This window comes from Staurois parvus, unplaced genomic scaffold (assembly GCF_062004578.1).
Source record: "Staurois parvus isolate SC_StPar_1 unplaced genomic scaffold, SC_StPar_1.0 ptg000021l, whole genome shotgun sequence".
NCBI lineage: Eukaryota > Metazoa > Chordata > Amphibia > Anura > Ranidae > Staurois > Staurois parvus.
The window spans coordinates 7711021-7727678 of record NW_028317817.1 but is presented as its reverse complement, the minus strand read 5'-3'; the positions used below and the strand labels follow the sequence as shown (position 1 = coordinate 7727678).

The window sequence follows — 16658 nt, the reverse complement described above, 5'->3', positions numbered from 1 at the left end:
TTCCGGCCATCCAAAAGGGTGGCGACCACTCTTGCCGAGAGCCCCTTTTCCGCTAGCCTGTCCCGCTCAGAAGCCACGCCGCTAAGGACAGCCTTTCTGGATGAGGATGCATCACCCTCCCTTGGTTGAGTAAATCGCGTGTGGGTGGTATCATCCAAGGGTCTGCTAAACTGAGCTCCTTCAACCGGGAGAACCAAGATCTCTTGGGCCAGAATGGCGCGATCAGAATAACTTTGGCTTGAGACACCCGGATCTTCTGAATCACCTTCGGCAGTAGTCTGAATGGAGGGAAGGCATAAAGGAGGTCTCCTTCCCACTGCTGGGCTAGCGCATCTATCCCCTCGCTTTTGGGGTCCTTCTGCAGGCAGAAGTACCTTTCCCGCTTTGTGTTCTGGCCGTTGGCAAATAGATCGATAGAGGGGGAGCCCCACCTGGCGCAAATCTGATCGAACGCTGACTGGCTGAGGCACCATTCTGTCTGGATGACCTCTCTTCGGCTCAGTTGATCCGCCAACTGGTTCAGGTCCCCTTTCAGATGTACTGCCGTGATGAACTCCAGGTTTTCCTCCGCCCAGCTCAGGAGGGATCCGGCCAACTCCATCAGCCTTGGGGACCTTGTGCCTCCCTGCCTGTTCAAATACGCCACTGCAGTGGTATTGTCGGAGAGAATCTGGACACCTCTCCCCCTTATCTTTTCCTGAAAGGTCGTAAGTGCCTTGAAAACTGCCAACAGCTCCCTGTAATTTGACGACCTGCTGGAGTCTACTGCACTCCACGTGCCCTGGGCCAGGCCGTCTTCCATATGGGCGCCCCAACCAGTCATGCTTGCATCCGTGGTGATCCGCAGTGGGTTGGCCAGCCTCCAACTTCTTCCTCGTTCCAAGGTGAGGCTGCTTCCCCACCACCTTAGCGATTCCTTCACTTCGTGCGTGATGCGGATCCTGGAACTCAGACCTGCTCGGCTGCCGTCCCAGTGGGAAAGGGTGTGATTTTGCAGCACCCTGGAGTGAAGTTGCGCCCATTGCACCCCTGGTATTGCCGCTGTCATCCGCCCGATTATTCTCATCGCGGTCCTGACCGTGCAAGTCGACATCCTCCGGAGGGCCCTTGTGTCCTGCCGCAGGTTGAGGGCTTTTTCTGATGTTAGGTACGATCGGGCCTGTGCGGAGTCCAGGACGTACCCCAAGTACGTAATCCTCTTGGAGGGGGTTAGCTGTGACTGTTGATAAGCCACCCCAAACTTTCCAGAAAAGATATCGTACGTTCGATGTGCGATCTCAGGCCTCCCTCTGTGTCCGCAAATAAAAGCAGGCCGTCCAAATAGGGGATAATGTTTATCCCTTCCAGTCTCAAAACTCTTAAAGGCTCCGCTAAAATCTTGGTGAATATCCTCGGGGCCGACGACAGGCCGAAGGGGAGTGTGTTGAACTGAAATAGCACCGGACCCTTTTCTCCTTCCAGCGCAAACCTCAGGAATCTCCTGGAATCTTCTCTTATCGGGACATGTAGGTATGCGTCTTGCAGATCTATCGAGGCCATGAACACCCCAGGTGAAAGGAGTTCCTTCACCGTGTATATGGATTCCATACGGAATTTGCTGGGCCTTACGAACTCGTTCACCTTCCGCAGATTCAATATCATCCTGTAAGTACCTGACGGTTTTTTCCTTAGAAAGAAATGGGAGAAGAATCCACTTCCCCTTTCCTCTTCTCTCAACTGGCAGATAACGTTCTGACTGAGCATATTTTGTAGGAGGTCCACCAGCACATCCGCCATAGCCCTGTCCTTTGGCAGGGGTGTTGCAAAGAATCTCTGAGGGGGGGCCCTTGTGAACTCTATTCTGTACCCCCTGTGGATGGCCTCCAGAATGTAGGTGTTCTGGGTTATCCTTAGCCATTGTGCGTGGAAGCGCCCCAGTCTCGCTCCCACCTGGCCTCTCCAGTCACTTCGGCTGGGTTTTGGGTCTATTCTGGCCGGGGTTGAAAAGGAAACCTCCCCTGCCTCTCGGCTCGTTCCTGCCTCTTCTTGCGCCCCAGCCTGGGCGCTGGGTTTGGAACCTAGCTTCCCTGGACGCGTATCGCCTGGATGGCCGAAACCCCTTCCGTCCAACCTGCCTGCTGGGGACCGGGAAGCTCTTTTTCCTGTCGGCCGACCTTTCCAGGACTGAATTCAGCTCCGGGCCGAAAAGGAGTTTACCTTCAAACGGCAGGCCACAGAGTTTAGATTTGGAGGCCAGATCCCCCTGCCACGATTTCAGCCAGATAGCCCTCCTTGCCGTGTTTATGAGCGCTGTAGATCTAGCAGAGAGTCTGATGGTCTCTGCTGATGCGTCCCCGATGAAGGCTACCGCTTTCTCCAGCACCGGAAGGGACTTCAGAATCTCTTCCCCCGGAGTGCCTTGTTCCAGATGCGAACGGAGCTGCCCCAACCACACATCCAGGGTTCTGGACACACAGGTCGTTGCCACTGCAGGTTTAAAATTCACTGCGGACGCTTCCCATGCCCTCTTCAGGAAGGCGTCCGCTTTCCGATCCATCGGGTCTTTTAGGGACCCACCGTCTTCAAAGGACAGATCCGTGTCCTTCGAGATCCTCGAGAGAGGGGCGTCTGGCTTTGGGCAAGTCTCCCAAACCGAGGCATCTTCCTCCTTAAAGGGGAAACGTCTCTTGAGGTTCTTGGGAAGGAAAGCCTTCTTCTCTGGCTCTTCCCATTCTCTCCTGATCGTGGACCATAGGGCAGGGTGTACTGGGAATGTACGGCTGCTTTTTGCCTGTAGCCCTGCGTACAGTTGGTCGTGGAGGGAGAGGTCCTGCTGTTCTTCCTCCAGATCCAGGGTCTCATAGATCACCTTTAACAGGTCCTCCGTGTCTTCCACCTGAAAAAGGAACCTGTCTGCCTTTGGGCCCTGAGCCTCAATCTCACCCTCCTCAGAGTCTGAGGTGTCCGACTGTTCGTCCTCCCAGTCCCTTACCGGCGCTACCAGCTTCCTCTTTTTCCCCCCTTGGGTGCCAGAAGTGCCCGGTTGGGGCTCATCCTGGGCCGGTCCCGGCTTCTGTTCTCTGAAGCTTTGAAATGTCTTGGACATCTCTTGTGTCATGCTCTGTAGGAAGTCTTTAAAAAAGAGATCCAGACTCCTTCTTGATGAGCTTGTCTATGCACCCCTGGCAGAGCTGCTTCCTCCAGGAGCTCGCCAGTTTCTTCCTACAAGTGGCACACTTCTTTTTCTGCTCACAAGGAGCTTCTTTCTCCCCTCTATCCTCCTCCTGTGGGCCCATCTGGGGACAAGGAGATACACGCGTTCATGCGTCTGTAACAGCAACGCCTCCCCCCCGTGCCACTGTGAAAGCTCCAGCTGTGGGCCTGGGGGGGGGAGAGGGGGGCTGTGTGTGCGTGGGGGGTACCCAATCATCCCGGGGAGGGGGGGGGGGTAAAAACAAAAGAAAGTTGCCAAACAAAGGCCCTTACCTTACTGCAGGCCTCCCCCGCTCCTGACAGATCTGCCTCCATGCCGCCGCAGACTCTGCCTCGGTGCGACGGTTTTTCAGGGGCTGGTGGAGAAGCGGCCGTGGCACGGGTTCCTTCCACGGCCCGCCGCCCATTTCCAAGATGGCGGCGGCCGTTCCCTGCTCCTGCGCCGGAAGTGACGACACCCGGCGCCCGGAAGTGACGCGATCGCAGCGTCCAGACCCACCGCAGCCGAGCCTCCTGGCCATGCTGCCGGGATCCAGGAGCAGGTAAGACTTACCTGAAACCCCCAGGGAAAGGCACCAATGCCTCGGTCGGCGGAGCGGGCTCTACCCCCCTGGAGAGCCCCGCTGGGACCATCTGGGGCCGACGCCCCCACCCCACAACGGGCATCCCTAGTGAAACTGGCTGAAAGGTCCCCCCCCTCACAAGGCCCCTGCCTTGCTTGGAGGAAGGGGGGGGGGGGCCCAGCCAGGGACCCTCTGTACTCCGCCAGAGAGCCCAGATAAAAAATAAAAAACGGGCGTAGCTCCTTCCTGGCTGGAGGAAACACTAAAACTGGGGGCCAATGGGAGAGAGGACGCCTATAAAGGGGAAAAAAAGGTGGAGCGGGTGTTTCCTGGGAGGAGCCCTATCTCTCAAGTGAGCTGTCCTAGAAGATGACTCGGGAAAATTGCTTGATTCTCCCATCAACGCAGTCAGTGTTGATGGGGGAATCCCTCCTGCAGCACTATGGTATTCTGCCGAGTGGGGAGCCTTCCCCACCTACAGAAGACAATGAGCACCACTGACGGCTATAGCCCCCAGCAGTGATCGGGTGAAAATACCAAATAGATTAGTTACCACCCAACATGTACTCTTCGCTCCTCACAAGACCTCCTACTCTCTAGCTCCCTGGTCTCCTCCTCCCATGTCCAACGCCAGGACTTCTCCAGGGCTTCCCCCATCCTCTGGAACTCACTACTCCAATCCATCAGTGTGTCACCTACCCTCCTCACCTTTAGGCGCACCCTGAAAACCCATCGCTTCTGGGAAGCTTACCCCGCCCTCACCTAACTGCTGATCTCCTCCACTCCTCCTACCACTCCATCCCCCACAGCCATTTCCTCCTGTACCACTATCCCCTCCCTCCTAAACTGTAATCTCCAAGGAGCAGGTCCCTCGAGTATTGTATTGTTACTGTACTGTCTCATGTACTGTTTCCCACTATATTGTACAGCACTGAGCAAACTTTTTGGCGCTATATAAATCCTGTATAATAATAATAGTTATAATGAAGTTGATTGATGGATCAACTTCAGTACAATCAGCCTGCCCATAGATGAATAGATACTCCGCTGGTCCTGCTGAACCAGATGAATTTCGATCCATCTATGGCCGGTTTAAACCTCCTACAACCTTTCATTGTTGTGTTATGATAAGAAAAGACACAATATGAAAGCACATGACTAGAGAAAGTCTTACAAGTATTGTTTTAAGCTTAGTACACACGAAGAAAAAAATCTGATTGTTACTACACAGCTTTCGAAAGCTGATCGTGATGGTTCATGTAAAATTATCCAAAAGGGACAAGCACAGAAAATTTTCTCGTACAATACTATATGATTTTCTCGTCCGAAAATAAATAATAATAAAGTGACCAAGACCACTTGTGCTTGGAAACTAAAGAATACATTACAAAACATGACTTCTGAAGTTGTTTACTGTCGTACGAGAATTTTCTTGACTTCATTTTCGATGAAACTAGTATGCAAAAACCAAAACCCCCCCCCCAAAAACCAAAACCCCCCCAAACAAAAAAAAACACAATCATATGTCCGATATTCTCATCCAGTGTATTCAGCCTTAAAAATACATTAAAACCTTAATTGCTGCATTAAACAAGTATATTATCTACCATTTCAATCTTGTTTCTTCACAAATGACTTTATCTTCTAAAATATAGGTCTAACTTTAATTCGAACTCTCGCTCACCCTGGTGTCCTTTTAAAAAGTTCTGAATGCTGGGTGGGTGGGGAAGATCAGCCCATCATGTGATTACTGTGACTGGCTTTCACAGTGGTCACATGATCAGGAGCCAGTCCTGCCGGCATCGTTTACCTTCAACAAGCTTATGATCTTGAAGACATCTCTGTGTGGATGTGGACAAGAAATGATTTTGCTACAAAAGTATATTGTGAGGCTCAGTAACATCATGTCAGAGATCTCGTACTGAGCAGCAGGATGATGTTTGGGGTCCATAAATGTGCTCGTAAGAGAATACTGCAGATCCAGTCCGAACACGACGATATGGTAAAGAAATCCCTTCCTTTTTCAAAGAAAGATTATGATGGCCAAGTTACCCTGCACCTTAGCAAGACATATTCCTTTGGGTGTCATCTGTCACTAAAATCAAACATGTTGTTTGGCAAGGATGAGGATGAACCCTATATGGCGAATAACATTCAGGTACCTGAAACACATTGGAGTTGATTTACTAAAACTGGAGCATGCAAAATCTGGTGCAGCAGCGCATGGTAACCAATCAGCTTCCAGGTTTTATTCTCAAAGCTTAACTGAACAAGCCTAAGTTAGAAGCGGATTGGCTACCATGCACAGCTGCACCAGATATTACACTCTCCAATTTTAGTAAATCTCCCCCCATGTAGGTTAGACAAAGAGTACCCCATAATACGGCTGCAACAATCTATCAGTTTAAGAGACTATGAAAATTGAACCAGCTCAAGAGGAACAGCTTACCTGGTCTTTGGCTCTAAATTTGATCCTGGTGTTCATCTTGCTACCTGGCACCTCTACTACTTAACTCTTTATACTTGCTTCTGTTTTCGCAATCTGAGTCCTCATGCACACAGCTGCTGTTTTTGGCTTTTGACTGTAATCAACATTTTTTGTCTGGGATGTTTTTTGGCTGGAAAATAAACCCAGGACTAGTGGGTTGCTAGGAGTTTTTTAGCTGTAAAAACGCTTTAAAAAAAAATCCAAAAATGCTGGTTTACGGCGTTTTTCAGCGTTAACCAAAACAATTTTTATTTTTTGGTAAAACAAAAAACGATAAAAAAGCTAAAAAAAACAAAACAAATGCGGAACACTACTAAACGCGGCAAAACGCCGCTAAACTCTAAAAAAAACCTCACGTTTTTAACGTGACTTTACATAGCTAACATTACCAGCATTATCAAAATGTCCCGTGTGCATGAGGACTAAATGGAGCCAAAATCTAAAGCTGTTCAAATGTGAGTCAATGGTTCATTGCTTCATACACTTCTCTCCCACTGTACTGTAGCGTTGCTCACACCCATTGGAACAAATGAGAGAGGATGCACAGAATATTATATAACAGGCTACAGCCCTATCCAGGTGATCGGTGAAAAGCCTTCAAATTTGACTACAATGGACCTAGTCAAGTTTAATCTGTTTATATTTTGCCTTCCCTGGCTCACCTCCCCTTGCTCCCCACTTATTTAACATGCTAATAAAATTGTTAAAGCCGAATTTCATTGCACACTTTATTTTAGTCCCAGTGACCTCATCACCAAGTCTCTGTGCTTCTCTAAGCATTGCAGGCAGATCATGACTAGGGGGAGGGGGTGGCAGGTTTTTGTACACAGCTGCCTGAAAACATTGCACCACTCAGTACTCCTCTCAAGAGCCTTCATCCCTGATGTAGGCAATGGTCTTGCACTTGGGAGGAATTATGAAAAGATAAAAAATACCTTTAGGGGAAAGGGGGGGGGGGGGCAGGAGCAGGAGACCGTAAGCAGACTGCCCTAGGTAGTACCTGCATTTAATGACGAACCTCTCATTGAAAGGGGTGGGTGAGGGACAGTCAGGCTAGGGAAGAAAGGACTAGAAAACACTGAAAGTTCTCCAGCCAGGACGCGAGCAGGGCTTCATGAGAACAGGCTTTGCTGCACTAATTCTACATGTAAAAGTATTTTTCTCACTTTTTTAATGGCATATTTAACTGACCAAAAGGGTTTTACTATGTTCGATAAGTGCAAAAAAAAAAAAATACCTGTCGATCCTGCCAAAAATCGTGTGAGCTGATAACTTCCTGTGATGAACTATTATCAGTTAACACTGATTGCAGCTCTCTATGTTGGATACAGAACACATCCCCCCCTATATTACAGAGGGGGAGGTGTTCTGTAGTTCTAACACTCGCTCTCCTAAATAACAATGCTGTCTGTCTCAGACACAGTACAGTGAATTAGTGTTGTCATCCTAGGATAGGAGGTGTGTTACTAGCAGAATCACCAGGTGAAAATAAAGGTAAAAAAAAGCCTAAGAAATAAAACTAATGCAGCCACCACATCTCAGGACTGGTAAGTGTAATATATAAAATTTTGTTCTTGGTTTTTGATCGCATTTGTGACTGCAAATGAAGGGTTATACAAAAATGTTGGATTATATACAGAACACCAATGTTACTGAACGCGTATGTCTTTGTTCTGTTTCTTGGGGCTCATTCACACTAGGAGCGATTTTCAGAATTTTGCTGCATGCACGAGAACACACAAGATGTATGCACTTGCTAAAATCCAATATTTTATAATGAGCCATGGTAAGACCAATGATTTACTGAGATGCACTGAAAACAATGTTCTGGCTGTTGCACGATTTGCATTTTTCTGTTCAGGTCTATTGAACTGGGTCGTTGACAATACGTGTCAAAGGAGAAGTAGGACCAAAGCTCTGCCCTGCTTCACCTATGGATCACAGGGGTGCACTTAGTTCTGCACTCCTAAAGTCTACTGTCAGCTGACATCACTGAGCCAATCCAGACTGTGGAGAGATCCCGATTTTAAAGTGGGGATCCACCAAGATGCCTGGACCAGCAGCTGGCTACACCTCTCAGTGAGTCACTGAGAGCCTGAGCCAGCTGCTCCCTTCACAGCCTCGCACTCCAGTCAACACTGACAGTCACCACTCCCTGCTTACTGAAGATTGAGCGATCAGCTGTTTTTTGATTATTCAGTTCTTGGTCTTAGAGGCGCAGGGGACAGAAGCAGCATCGGATCCATGCTGCATCCACTTAGATGAGTATGACTGCTTGGTTAAAAGAGAAAAAAAAAACCCAAAAAACACGACCTCCAGAAGGTTTTACCCGCTTCATGACCAAGGCATTTTGTTTGCTATTCAGCACTGTGCAACTTTTTTGGTAATTGCTCAGTCATGCAGCGCTGTACCCAATTTAAATTTACATAATTTTTCACACAAATAGAGCTTTCATTTGGTGATATTTGATCAGCACTGTTTTTTTTATTCTTTATTATATAAACGAAAAAAGACCAAAAAAAAAAATACATTTCTTTATAAAATTTAGTCCACATTGTATTCTGCTACATGTCTTTGGTTAAAAAAAAAAAATCCCAATACGTGTATTATTGGGTTTGTGTGAAAGTTATAGCGTTTTAAAACTCTGGTATGTATACTGGAATTTATACAGCTATAGAAGCTATACTGGTATTGGCGCTACAATGTAAAGTATTGAGTGAACAGCTTGTATAACAGTGTAAATTTGCTGTCCCCTCAAAATAACTCAACACACCGCCATTAATGTCTAAACCGCTGGCAACAAAAGTGAGTACACCCCTAAGTGAAAATGTCCAAATTGGGCTCAATTAGCAAAGTGTAATTTCTTCAGTGTTTTCACATGAAAAGATGTAATAAAATATTTACAAAAATGTAAGGGGTGTACTCACTTCTGTGAGATACTATATAGCAGGGCTACTACATTCCATACAGCATTCCCTGATCAATCAAGCTGAGCAGTGCTGAGGGAGGGGGGAGCATGTCAGCCAGGGTGAATATGAAAGTGCAGGCATCAGATAGAGGGAAGCAAAGGACCTCGCTAGCATGGATCTGCTCCCCTGCTTTGTATGGCCAGAAACCTACAGGAAAGAAAGGGAGCGTACAAGATGGCCAGGTACTACGTGCAAATGTATTTCAATGTATAGATAAAAGGAACTAGTATGTGGATTATTAGGAACAGGGACAGAGTCCTCCTAGTCCTTATCTTGAACAACAGAATGATCAGAGTAGGGTGCTTGAGTAGTTGAAGGAGAATTTCACCTTTCCTGAAAAAATAAGAAATGCACATAATTTTGCAGATCAAAAAAAAGTGCATTTATTATTTTTTCCTGCAGGAGTATGGAAAGCTTTGCACCCATGATCAGGGGTTAAGGGGTGCAATGTCAGGCTTCTACAGACAAGCCCTGCAGCTTTCTGCCCATATCTTTACACGGGTTTCTACGTTAAAAAAGGAAAAAAAAAAAAAACCTGCAGGGCTTGAAAATGAACTAAGACTGGTCATCAGTGCCCACACAGTTCATTCTGAACTTCAAGTCATCAACCGCAGGGGCCGACAATACAGGAAATTGTGAATGAATGATGCCGGCTGTGTGGTCGGAGTTCCGCACGGCGGTGCTCTTTTTAAAAGTGACAGCAGGTGTGGGGAGAAGATTCCCCGCCCGCTATCGCACTAATGGTGGATCAGGGGAACTGGGGGCAGGAGCTGGAACATGTTACATGTTCCACCCTAAATACGTGTCAAGAACACAACAGGTTTCAAAAAGTGAGCATTTATGCAAAACACACTAGGAGGGCCGACAACGCTTGATGATGTGTATTGTTGGCCCCCAACAATAGTGCATTTTTGGAGAACTGACTGGTACTTGTTTTGTACTTGCAGGGAGATAAAAAAAACATGAGAAATGTGCATGCATTGCATATTGCAGACATGTAATGCATATGTTTTTTTTTTTCTACTTTGCCCTGACATACACTAGGATTATTATTATTATAATATAGGATATATATAGCGCCAACAGTTTGCGCAGCACTTTACAATATAAGGGAGACAGTACAATTATTATACAGGATTTACATAGCGCCAATAGTTTGCTCATTCCTTATGTACATTTCACTACATAAGGAATATGAGAGCCCTGCTCATGGAGCTTACAATCTAAAGTAAGGGGGAGGTGATCCAAAAGGTGATAGCTGCAGGGGATGATCTGGTGGAGGTGATTCAAGTACAGTTCTTAGGTGGAGGTGGGGTAGGTTTCCCTGAATAAGTGAGTTTTCAAAGATCACCTAAAGGCAGACAGGGTGGGGTCTGACCAGACATACTGTGGTAGGGAGTTCCAGAGAATGGGAGAGGCTCTGGAGAACTCCTGGAGGTGAGCGTGGGAGGTGATGAGGGAGCTAGAGAGGAAGATGTCTTAGGAGGAGCGAAGTGGGCGATATCTGCGGATGAGGTTGGCGATGTAGCTAGGGGCAGTGTTGTGGACGGCTTGGTAAGCTTTGGTTAGCATTTTGAATTTTATACGTTGGATAGGATAGCAGCATGTAAAATTGTCTACCTGACTGTGTGCAAAAGAGTGCAATGGGATGAGGGCTCCGTAACCCCAGTGCAACACTGAAATTAGGTTCTTAACCTTAATGACTTAAAGTGCTGCAGTCTATTACAAGCTTACAAAAACAACAGAGTGGGCAAATCTTCAAGGCGGATTACACAATGGAATGAGGGAAGCACTTGGTTACACACTCCTTCATACAAACTTCATCATATAGCTGCTATATTACAGCATTTGAGAAAGCATTCAAAAACCACAAATTAGTAAACCCCTGTGATGACTCATATATAACCCATATGAAGCAGAACACATGGTATGCAATATTACTGTAATGTTACAGTAATTTGAGGCTCATAGTGTGAATGCCAATCACACCTTTTCCTCTTCTGCAAAGATGTAAAGCCCATTTTATAATCATCAGTATACCTAAAAAACAGATCGGAAACTTGCCTTTATTTTTTATCGTACTAAAAATGACTCCAAAGTAGCACTTGTCGCAAATTCTAATAAATGTTCCAAAAGGGCAAAAGTACCATGCTTTCATGTGCATTTTGGTTGCATTACAGATCAGTTTGAGATGCTTCTGGCCTCATGAGCTGTATCAAGCTGCTTTTGCAATCCCATTAAACTGTATGAAGAGAAAATCAGTTCTTGCATGAAGAAGAATACCTGCATGCACAACCCCAGAACTAATCTATTTCAATGAACATTTTCCCTTTTTTTAATCCTTATGCTACTAGCCTTAGTAAATAGTTAGGAAGGTATATTAATTTATTGGCCTAGGCCCAAATGATGTCATGCATCACAGGAGTCTTCTTGGCCTAGGCCCAAATGATGTCATACATCACAGGAATCTTCATGGCCTAGGCCCAAATGATGTCATACATCACAGGAGTCTTCTTGGCCTAGGCCCAAATGTCGTCATACATCACAGGAATCTTCATGGGCATTTTGTTATTTCATCTAGAGGAGGCGTTTTTTCAGCTAAGCACACCCTCCTGTCGGTATGCCTGAGCTAAGGTCAGATGAATAAATGTTACATGCATCAGTTGCCCTTAATTAAAATAGGTGCAGCTAGAAATGCTGGGGGGGGGGGGGGGTTCAAAGTGATTTCTCAAATAAAGCATGGAGACATGAATGGATGAGGGAGTTTTCTTTAACCACTTGACCTCCAGAGGATTTACCCCCCTTAATGACCAGGCCTCTTTTTGTTACTCGGCGCTGCACTAATTCAACTGATAATTGCGCGGTCATGCAATGCTGTACCCAAACGAAATTTACGTCCTTTTTTTTCCACACAAATAGAGCTTTCTTTCTGTGGTATTTGATCACCTGTGCGCTTTTATTTTTCACGCTATAAACAAAAAAAGGCCAAAAATTTTGAAGAAAAACAATATTTTTTACTTTCAGCTATAAAAAATATATAGTAAACTCAAAGTTGGTTATAAATTTAGGCCAAAATGTATTCTGCTACATGTTTTTGGTGAAAAAAATCCCAATAAGTGTATATTGATTGCTTTGTGTGAAAGTTATAGCGTCTACAAACTATGGTATAGATACTGCAATTTACACCATTTGTTTGCTATACAGCGATGCGCTAGTTTAACGGACAATTGCGCGGTCATGCAATACGGTAGATAAATTAAATTTACATCCTTTTTTTGCCCACAAATTGAGCTTTCTTTTGGTGGTATTTGATCGCCTGTGCGGTTTTTATTTTTTGCGCTATAAAAAAAAGGCTGACAATTTTGAGGAAAAAAAATAATATTTTGGACTTTTTGCTATAAAACATGTCCAGTAAAAAAAAAAAAAAATTTAAAAATCAAATTTAGTCAAATTTCTGCCAAAATGCATTCTGCGACATGTCTTTGCTAAAAAAAAACCCAAAACAATACGTGTAAATTAATTGGTTTACAGGAAAGTTATAGCGTTTACAAATGGCGGGAAAGATACTGGGATTTTTAGTTTTTTTTTATACTAATAATGGCGGCAATCAGCAACTTATGGCGGCGATCAGCAACTTATGGCGGGACTGCGGCAGACATTCTGACATTGGGGGGTACTGACTTGGGGTCACTGACATCCCCAGTGACACCAATACAGTGATCAGTACAAAAAAAAAAAAAAAAAAAAAAAAAAAAAAACACTGACACTGTACTAATGGCACTGGAGAGGAAGGGGTTAAGTTTATTATTCAGGGAAAGGGTTAACTGTGTGAGGGGAGTGTTTTACTAGGGGGCAGGGGTGTGTACTGCAGGGAACATCACTGTTCGGGAGAGAAACTCTTCTGTCCCGATTAGCCTGTCCTGGAGCTGTCAGGGAACTGACAGAAAGCACAGCTACTGCAGCTGTGCTCTCTGTCAGCGATTGCCGCCGATCGCCGGGACATAGCCGGTAACGACTGGCTATGACCCGGCGACTGACATCCGCGGCTGTGATCGGCCGGACAGGTAGGGCGGCGGCGCGCCTTGCGCGCGCGCCCCCTACCTGTTTACAAAACACACGTTTTAAAACGTGCTTTTGCCCAGCCGTGCCGCCGTATTTATACAGTGGCTGGGCGGCATGTGGTTAATAAATAAACATGAATTAAATAGGGTTTTCAGCTTGTGGTGCTCAGATTTAAAAATTTTTAAAGTGGCAGTAAACTCTTCCTAGAAAAAGAAATATCGAGCCCCCCTGCACATCAATGCCATAATTTCCTAATATGTACTGTATACTAGATCACTTCCCATTAAATGGCAGTAACATCCCTTGTGCTGACTTTAAAATAAACTTAGGTTTTAGGTAAGGAATCAGTAAGTTGCCTCAAAGCTTGCACCCAATAGTCTATGGAATCAAGAACCAGTTTCATGGTATTGGTATTAGCAATATGTATGATAGCTGGAGGCTGCAGTTGATCATCTGAAAGACAGCAACACTTAGTAAGGCCAGTAAGAGGTCACCTCCAGTTCCACAGTAGTCTGAACATTCCTAATTTCCAAGTTGCAGAGCCAAGAGAAAAATGATTCCAATTGGAAAACAGCAATTGGACTGGCCATTTGTTCAATATGTGCCTCCTGTTTATATTTCCAGTAATGATTTTTGAGTAATGCAGGCCATACATGGGTCGAATTCTGAATGAATTTTCTTTAGAAAATTGTAATTTTCCTACATTTTGTAATCCAATGGTGCCACCAATGATTTTGAAATTCGACCAACCAAGCATTCAATTTCCCCTCATGTTGCTACAGAAAATAATTTTCGTGGCCACGAATTTTCTTTTCTTTACAGCTCACGCTCATTTCTTTTTCGTTTATATTACCCGCATGATTCTCCCATCATTGATTCAAAACTTGTTCGTTTTTCAAAACATTTCCAACATGCCCGATCACTCAAATTTGATGATCACACGAAAATTGGCTGTTTCTTTGACCCACTAATGGTGCAAAATTCTTTAGAAAATTCTTAGAAATTATTTTCGAAAGAAGATTATTTTGGAATTCAACCCGTGTATGGCCGGCTTTAGGCACAGGCAAAATGTTCAAAAAAGTAAACTTTAAATGACAAATCATCTTGAATTGAAACTGAACATCTTCAGTCTGTAAACCTTTCAATATACTTGCTGGTATTATCACCAAACCTCTGCAATAAATGAATGAAGAATATCTCTCCATAGCAGTATTTTTTAACCTTTTTTCAGTCAAGGCACACTGTAGAATCATGCAAGATCATGGTGCACACCAGACTGAGGGCTCATTCACACCAGCAGGTGCTTTCAAGTGCTTTTTTGCACATAACCACACTTTGCATTTTTTTTTTTTAAATGAGCTGCTCTATGTATATGAAACACACCAAAGGGTACTGTCATGGTTTTTTTAAATTGCTCAGCAACAAAACACATGGTACCATGGTACTATGCGTTTTAGCAGGCGCAAACATATGCGCGTTTGCTGGATGTGTGTCATTAAGAACTATTTGGCACCGACGCAGATCTGCAAAAGTCAGCACATTTTTTGTGTGGTGAGGGAAAACGTGCAATTTAGCACCTGTTACCGCACTGCACCTGAAGTGAACAAGCCCAAAATGTAAGGCAGAATTCAGTGATCTGTAGGTTATAAACCCCTCGGATCCTCGGATCTCCCCTCTTAGGAAAATGCCCCAAATGCTTCCTCGTTGCACAAAATAACCCTCCCCCCAAAATCACTCTCCCAGCACAACCCCCTAAAATTCCCCCTCCTAGCACAACCCCCAACCCGCTCCGGAATCCCCAACTAGCATCACCCCCTCCCCCAAATTCCCCCTCCTCCTTGCACAAGTGACTCCCCCCCCCCCCCCCCCCAAACTCTTCTTCTTGTACATTTGGATCTAGGCAGTCCTCTGTTAATGGTTAGCTAAGCTTTCTGTTTTGCCAGAGTTCAGAGAGGAGCAGAAAGTGAAGGGAGGTGTGGGCAGAGCTTCCTGTCTCCTCTCTGTACTTTTGCTGGCAAAACAGAAAGCGGAGCTAACCACCTGCCCACACCCTACCAACCAATGACATCATCGGTTGCTAGAGACTTGCTGGCAAGAGTACAGAGAGAAGAGAAGAGGTGTGGGTTAAGCTCTCTGCCTCCTCTGTACACCGAAGTTAGCAGTGCTCTCTCCCTTCTGTAGCACAGGAGTTAACAGAGAATCTCTCAGATTGGGCTGTTGCCCCGGCACCCCTGAAGGACCCCTTGCAGCACCCCGGTTGAGAAACACTGCTCTATAGTGTGTACTAGCCTCAATCTAAAGCACCAAATGTGGCTGCTATGTGATCTCAACTCCTTCTAGCTGCCTGACTCACTTCCGACAGTCTAGCTTAACAACACAGAATCCTGGTTGACAGCCCCACTCCCCTCAAGTGCACAGCAAGGGATTGACAGCAACTCAGTTGTGCATCTTTCCTAATTAATCTGTGCGGAAGGGTGGGGCTGGGAGGGTGCCCCCCAACTCAGGTCTCAGGTTGATCTCTCTAGTCAAAGCAGTGTGTGACATCAGATCCCCACCCTATGCCTGCTGGAGCTGACAAAAATTTGATCGGTGCATTTTAGAATGCACAGGAGAGATGGCTTCCGATAAACGAATACAACCTATGTAGGATAATTAGCTTCATCTCTGTGTATCATCTAAGGCTAGTCACTTCACTGGGTGTATGGAAGTGCTAACAACCACTTTAATAACTTTCTTGGAATCCTGAATCTGTTGCTTGACTTTTTACTAGGGATGCACCGAAATTTTGGTGGTCGAAACGTTTCGGCCGAAAACACCCCTTTCGGCCAATATGAAAAAAAAAGCACCGATACAGGTGCCAAAAAAACCACCGCCCATCACCGTCGCCCCTCGCCGCCGCAGCACAGGTAGTTCTCAGCCTTACCTAAGAAACCATCGAATGATCCCGGCACTGGGCATAGAGCTTAGTGAAGGAAAGATGGCCTCCACTCATCTCTTTGCCCTTAGAGGACCGAAGAGATGTCACTTCTGGTTCTGGCCATTTATTTTTATTTTTTTCTAAAGCACTAGGATCAATACTTTACATTGCAGAGGAGAGATATGGGGTCCTATTGATCCCATATCTCTCCATAAAGAGGACCTGTCACAAATTATTTCTATCACAAGGGATGCATGCATTTCTTGTTAATAAAAGTGATTACAAATTTTTTTTAAAGGGACAGTGAAAAACAAAAAAACATTAAATACATTTAAAAAAAAAAGTTTAAAGTGCCCCCGTCCTCGCACGTAGTATGCATGCGTAGGCCATGCTCACATATGTAAATGGTGTTCAAACCACACACATGTAAGGTATCGCCACAAACGTCAGAGCAAGAGCAATAATTC

General features: G+C 45.5%; 1 protein-coding gene across 1 annotated transcript in view; it reads right to left on the bottom strand.

Annotated features, from left to right (window-relative positions):
- Window positions 1–16658, bottom strand: part of AZI2 (5-azacytidine induced 2) — a 74054-nt gene that overhangs the window by 24977 nt on the left and 32419 nt on the right. The window lies entirely within an intron of this gene.